Raw genomic sequence first — 6,418 nt, forward strand, 5'->3', positions numbered from 1 at the left:
AGAAAGGTAGATCCGCAGAAGATAGATCCGCAGAAGAGAGATAATAAACACCGGTAGATCCACAGAAGAGAGATCCACCACCGAAGAAAGGTAGATCCGCAGAAGAGAGATAGAGCCGCAAATCTATACGAGGAGAACCGCAGGAGAGGAGAACCGGGACTAATAGAGCCGCAGAAGAACCGAGACTAATAGAGCCGCAGGAGAACCCATATAAAAATCCGCAGAAGAGGGGCGATTTTATAGAAAATAATGATGTCACCTCTGTAGAAGAGAGATAATAAACACCGGTAGATCCGCAGAAGAGAGATCCACCACCGAAGAAAGGTAGATCCGCAGAAGATAGATCCGCAGAAGAGAGATAGAGATAGAGCCGCAGATCTATACGAGGAGAACCGCAGAAGAGGAGAACCGCAGAAGATAGATCCGCAGAAGAGAGTTAATAAACACAGGTAGATCAGCCGAAGAGAGTTAATAAACACTGGTAGATCCGCAGAAGAGAGTTAAAAAATTATCGCATAGTTTCCAAATTCCACCTGACAGCTGAAAAAGTTTTAAAATTTGACGGATCGATTCAGTTCGATACTTTATACGGGATGTTACGGGATATTGGTTTCACAAACTAATATACCGAGGCCACATCAGATTTCTCTAAATAACCCATCTAAATTAGGAGATATAGCCGCAGATCTATACGAGGAGAACCGCAGAAGAGGAGAACCGAGACTAATAGAGCCGCAGAAGAACCGAGACTAATAGAGCCGCAGGAGAACCCAAATAAAAAATATCAAGACTGTAGTCCGAGCCGCAGGAGAAGCAGCTACCGCAGAAGAGTCCGAGCCGCAGGAGAAGCAGCTACCAATCAATGCATTTCCAATCAATCCACAAGAAATAAACCTTACAACTAAGGAGATTGTCCAAATTAATATATGTCAGTAAAATTTATGAGAAACAACTTAAATACTTACAAATCAAATTTACCATTTCAAATTTTCTTTACCCATCATTTCCAAAATCATTTTTTCCAACATCTTTTTGTATATATCTATAAAAATCTTATTTTGATAGAATCCTTTGATAAGAAATAAATGCATTTCCAACCCATCCAAAAAAATAAACCTTACAAAGATTTTCCAAATTAATATATGTCTGTAAAATTTATCAGATACAACTTAAATACTTAGTACCCGTTATTTCCAACGTCCTTTTTTTCCAACATCAAATACGTTCAAGATGATTTCCTTTTAAGACTCATCGATTTACTGCGACATGAGATGCGTGTCACATTAATTTTATTGAGAATAATAGAGAAAAAATCGAAGACCGTTGGTCCAAGGTCGCTGTTGTTAACATGGCCATAGCGCCCCCACCATCAAATCAATTAAAGGCCGTTTCTTAAAACGTGAAACTGGCCTCTCTGGTGTTTTGTACGGACGGAGCAACTAGCGTAATATAATTGCAATGTGCACATTGCAAACCCACTTAATCGCGGTTAGCGAACTACACTGGAAAGTTCCTTGTATATATATATATATATGCCTACTTACACTACACATTCCACGGGTGAGAGATTGCGTCATGGCTTTTCCCTTCGAATCATCGCGTACCGCTTTGGATGAACATGAGCATGCCCGTAGTCCCCGTGCACATTCTGCTTCTCCTCCTTCATTTTCTGATTACTGTGATGGCAACTGTATATCTTCCATATTCAACGCGGCTGAATCCGCTTCCACTGGAAGCTCCGCCTCCGATTCTACGCGGAGATTAATGCACAATAGAATGCGTAAGCGTCGTGCAGAGGAGATTAATAATGTAGACGAGCCTGGCGAAGTGGAGTCTGCCTTGTGTAATGGAGATGAGGAGCAAGGTGTGAAATTTAAAGGAAAGCGGCACGCTGATTACAGAGGCGTGAGAATGAGAAGTTGGGGCAGATGGGTTTCAGAGATTCGAGAGCGTAAGAAGAAGTCCAGAATTTGGCTGGGGACATTCCCCACACCAGAGATGGCGGCTCGAGCCCACGACGTAGCGGCTCTGAGCATCAAGGGGAAATCCGCGTTCCTCAATTTTCCGCACATCGCCTCGTCGTTGCCTCGCCCGGCCACATTGTCCCCCAAGGACATCCAGGCCGCTGCCGCGGTCGCTGCGGCTGAGTTCAACATTCCTTCAGAAGAAGATCGCAGTGAGGATCGATCCCTTGACCCCGTGGGGATGAACAATGCGATCCCTAGTGATGCACACACTGTGATCCTTGCAGAGTCGGGGAATAATGAAGAAGCAGCAGCAGTTTGCGGGTCCAATTCGGATTGGGTTTCGAGTTTTCTTTCGGGGAACGAGTGGATGAGCATAGAGGACGATATAGTGTTGGATCTGCCCAATATTGTGCGAAACATGGCAGCGGGTCTATTGGTACCTCCTCCATGGATGGTGGAACAAGATAATTACAGTGCTGCTGATAATTTTTATGATGTACATGGATCAATCTCTCCGGAAACATCTCTTTGGAACTATTAATAAACCTTGAACCTCTTCCTACAAAGAACGTCTTTTTGTCAGATTCAACTGGAAGTGGATCCGATTTCGTTTGCAACAATTGAAATCGTGTGTCACATATGCGTGACTATTGTAGTTGAATTTGAATTTCGTTTACAAGAAACCTAGGTTTTCATTTTGTTATTATTTTGATTATTATTTTGATCATGAATTGAATTCAAGTTGTTCAGTTGGGTTTATCTTTCTTATATAGATACCTATTTGGTAAATAGGCAGCTTTTAGGTGACATCGGCCTCTCTCTACAATCCGGTCCGGTTATTATGACTGAGGGATAAGTAAACCGAAATTTGGGATTGCAGGTTTGGTATTTTGGGTGGACTCAGAGATCTGGCAAAACCCCTCAATTGCATTTTCAAACAACTAGATTGTAGTTTTGCGATGTTGATACTGCACATATCGCTTTTTCAGCCAAAATACTGTTGGGAAAATGGTCTGAAAAGGAGATGAACTTTTATTTGAGGCACGGTAAGCTGTGTTTACAAGTTAATTAAAATCTTGCGTTGCCAGTCACCGTCTCATACCAGTCTGACCATAAATATAAATATGTGTTATCTCTCTGCAATTTTAAAGTTTGGTATTAATTATTTTATTATTATTATTATTATGATTATTATCATTTAATTTTAAAGTTATCTTTAAGCTAGACATTAAATTGGTGTATAAGATTTTTTGTTTGTAAAACAAAGAACCCACTTTTTTATAGTGATTTGACTGCTAAAATTAAAAAAACATATATACATATTTTATCCTTCTGATTTTAAACCTATCACAATATAACGATTTAAAAAAAAATTCATACTCTTAACCGTTATATTTATTTTTAAAATAAAAAAATTGCAATTTTGTTATATAAAATTGCACTTAATATCTAGCTAAAAACATGCCTATCCAGCCCCTAGATATCTGAACTTATCTGCCGTTAATTAACATTATCTGTTTTTGGTTAAGAAGTCTAACCGATAAAAAAATGTGTCATTACTAATCCATTAGAATGAATGTAACAATGATGTAGGGAATGTTTAATATTAATATAGGTTTTATTTTTTATAATATATATATTAAATGTTTTTGTATGGCTATTTGATTGGTAAAATTTAAGGAGATGTACATTTGCTGTTAAAATGTTCTTTTCTAAAATTCAATTTTTAATGTTTTAAATGTTGCTTAATGTTTTAAGAAGAAATATATGTTTTAAATTATTTAGTCTATTCAAATTGTACTAAATAATAATTTATTTTTAAAATCATAGTTAAGTTAAATATCAAATTGATATGTAAAAATAATTTTGTTTATAAAAGTCATGATCTAAAAGAGAGATTATGGAATAGAGTTTCTAGAATTTTAATTTAATTATCAATATTTATTAGATGGATAGGAGATTTAACCTCCATGAAATATTTTAAAATATTTTTAATAGTCATCACAAATCAAAGGTTGAGTTTTATCTTAACGGTAACTGTAAGTATTTTACCTTTTAATTAAATAATAATGTGTCATATGAGAAGAACTATATAATATAAGAATCTATATATATGAGTTAGTTTAATTTATATATTAGTAATGATGTAGAATGTATTGTAAAATAAATATTTTAATATTATTATAAATTGATGTCTATCAGCATTTATCAAACATTTAATTTATGTCATTATACTAATTATTATTAATATTTAATTTTTATAAATTTAATAAAACATTCCAGTTCCGTTAGAGCCCTAAGAGCATTGCTCTAATTAAAATGATGCTTTCTCGCTCGACCACCCCTGCCTTTTGAAGCTGATGCCAACTGATGGAGGGCAAATATCAATCAAGTAAAAGCAATAGTTACATGGGTACTTCTTTTAGGCATTGGAGAAGATGTGCCCCATGCTTCCTCGCTTCTGCGAGCATAGAAGTTGGTATGAAATGATCCAAAATCACTGGGAGCTTCAATCGATACTTTAGAGCTTTCGGGAGCTTCACTGCAACAAATTTTGACATTTTAGGTACTTATTTTTAGCAGATTTTGATGTTTTGGGTACCTATTTTGAGTAGGGAAGGTACCATTTGTTTATTTTCTAACTGATACATGTCAAGTCAGATGGATGAACTACATGAACTCTATAAAGTGACAGAGACGTGAAGATGTAGCAAAGATTTCAACAAAATATGCACAGTTTCCAGTCATTCCTTGGCAGCGTTGGTTGTAGATCTTGAATTTCAAGAATTGCAAATAAGTCTACTCTCTTGAAGCCTATCTTGAAGCTTTAATGATAAGATTCAACGAATTACAGTAATGGTCAAAAAGAGAAAGAGTAGTGTGTGTGTTAATTTCATTTTATAAATTTCCAAACTTGAATTTCAAGTTGAATATGATATAGCAGTGCATGAAATCACAACATAATAGAGTAATAACAATGTTTTTTTTTTTGGTTTGGGAGTTCCACATGTTTCTCTGTTGAGAAGGAATTTGATTGGCAAATCTTTGAAGGATTAATATTTTTTTTTTGCAGTGTTTGAAAGCTCAATCTTTTACATATTTCTTTGCAAGATGGAATTTAATTTGCAATTTTTGGATGGAAAGAAATTAGTTATTTTATTTTTCTTTTTAATAAATATTAAATTTTAATATATAATATTATTGTTTCTCCCAATTTGATGTTCCCTATAAATTTGGGCAAAGCTTATGGCCATTACAGATACCTGTTCCACATCCTTGGATACTTGTTCCCCGTACTCGAAGTACTGACATACCGAAAATTCATGCAACATAGGTAAAAACAAAGACAATAAAAATGTGGTCAAAATGATTCGATATTATTGTTAAAGTAATTATCACTGTATTTTGCTACACTAACATTCTTTCTTTTTATAGTCAATCCTTGTGTTTCCTTTTATTTCATAGAAAGGGAAATAAGACTCTTATTTATGAGCTATGAAGGGAATCTAGTGAGGGATTTTGATAAAACATGTGTTAAAGAATGGAGTCCATTTGGGTTGAAATTTGAAAACAATTTGACATTCTGATAAGGTGGGAAATCAATGCTTTTGGAAGGAATTATTTTCCATTATTAGAATACAATGTATCATGATAAATTAAAGGATCATTAGTTGTCACAACATCTTTTATGATATATACTTGAAGATATATAGTTGTTTCATAAAGGAGCATTATGATACAAATATACCAAGCATGAAAGGTGGGTAAGTTTAATGATGGGAGTGATAGGCCCATAAAAGTAATCATGCCTAGCTTGTGTGATAAATATATCATTGTAAGCAAGAAGCATCTCTTGAGGTGTTCTCACTTTTTTCTAGAAGAAGATTTAAATGCAAGACAATAGGAGGAAAGGAGGGACAAAATGTCAAAGGTTAGGGCTGCAAGAGATGAAGGAAAGAGCATGGATTTATAAAGGTAAAGAAGTGGTAGCACGATTTGGACCTCCTTCCAAAAAAAAGAAGCAAGATGGTAATAAAGAAGAGGCAACAAATTGATCAACAAGAAATCAGGAAGCAAGGCCAATATGGGAAAGCAAGGATAAAGACTCAACTGTGAGTCTTGCATGTCAAAATAAATAATAATCAAGTCATACCCAAGTTTCCTTTAGTTTGTTGGAACTTCAAAGGTTACCCATTGAGACGAGGACCTAGGTTAGGGCTTATTGCGGAAGATAGAGACATAATTTGCCTCATAGAAACACATGAGCATGAAGGGTGCAAGACACATTTGTTTGAAGTATACTAGAAGATGGTAGTGTGGAACAAGGCAGCAGGGAATGGAAAAGGACATGGGGGTATCATGGTATTAGTGAGGGAAAAAGAAGGTCGTCTCATTCAATTAGAAGAAGAAGACTTAAATAAACAATTCATTTGGTTTAAAATATCATAAAA

General features: G+C 35.4%; 1 pseudogene; it reads left to right on the forward strand.

Annotated features, from left to right (window-relative positions):
• The first annotated feature begins 1,719 nt into the window (after positions 1–1,719).
• LOC149258479 (ethylene-responsive transcription factor ERF024 pseudogene) lies at positions 1,720–2,682 on the forward strand (annotated as a pseudogene).
• Positions 2,683–6,418: the final 3,736 nt, after the last annotated feature.

Source organism: Pinus tabuliformis, chromosome 6 (genome assembly GCF_031772625.1).
Source record: "Pinus tabuliformis cultivar Carrire ecotype Pingquan chromosome 6, CPIR1, whole genome shotgun sequence".
NCBI lineage: Eukaryota > Viridiplantae > Streptophyta > Pinopsida > Pinales > Pinaceae > Pinus > Pinus tabuliformis.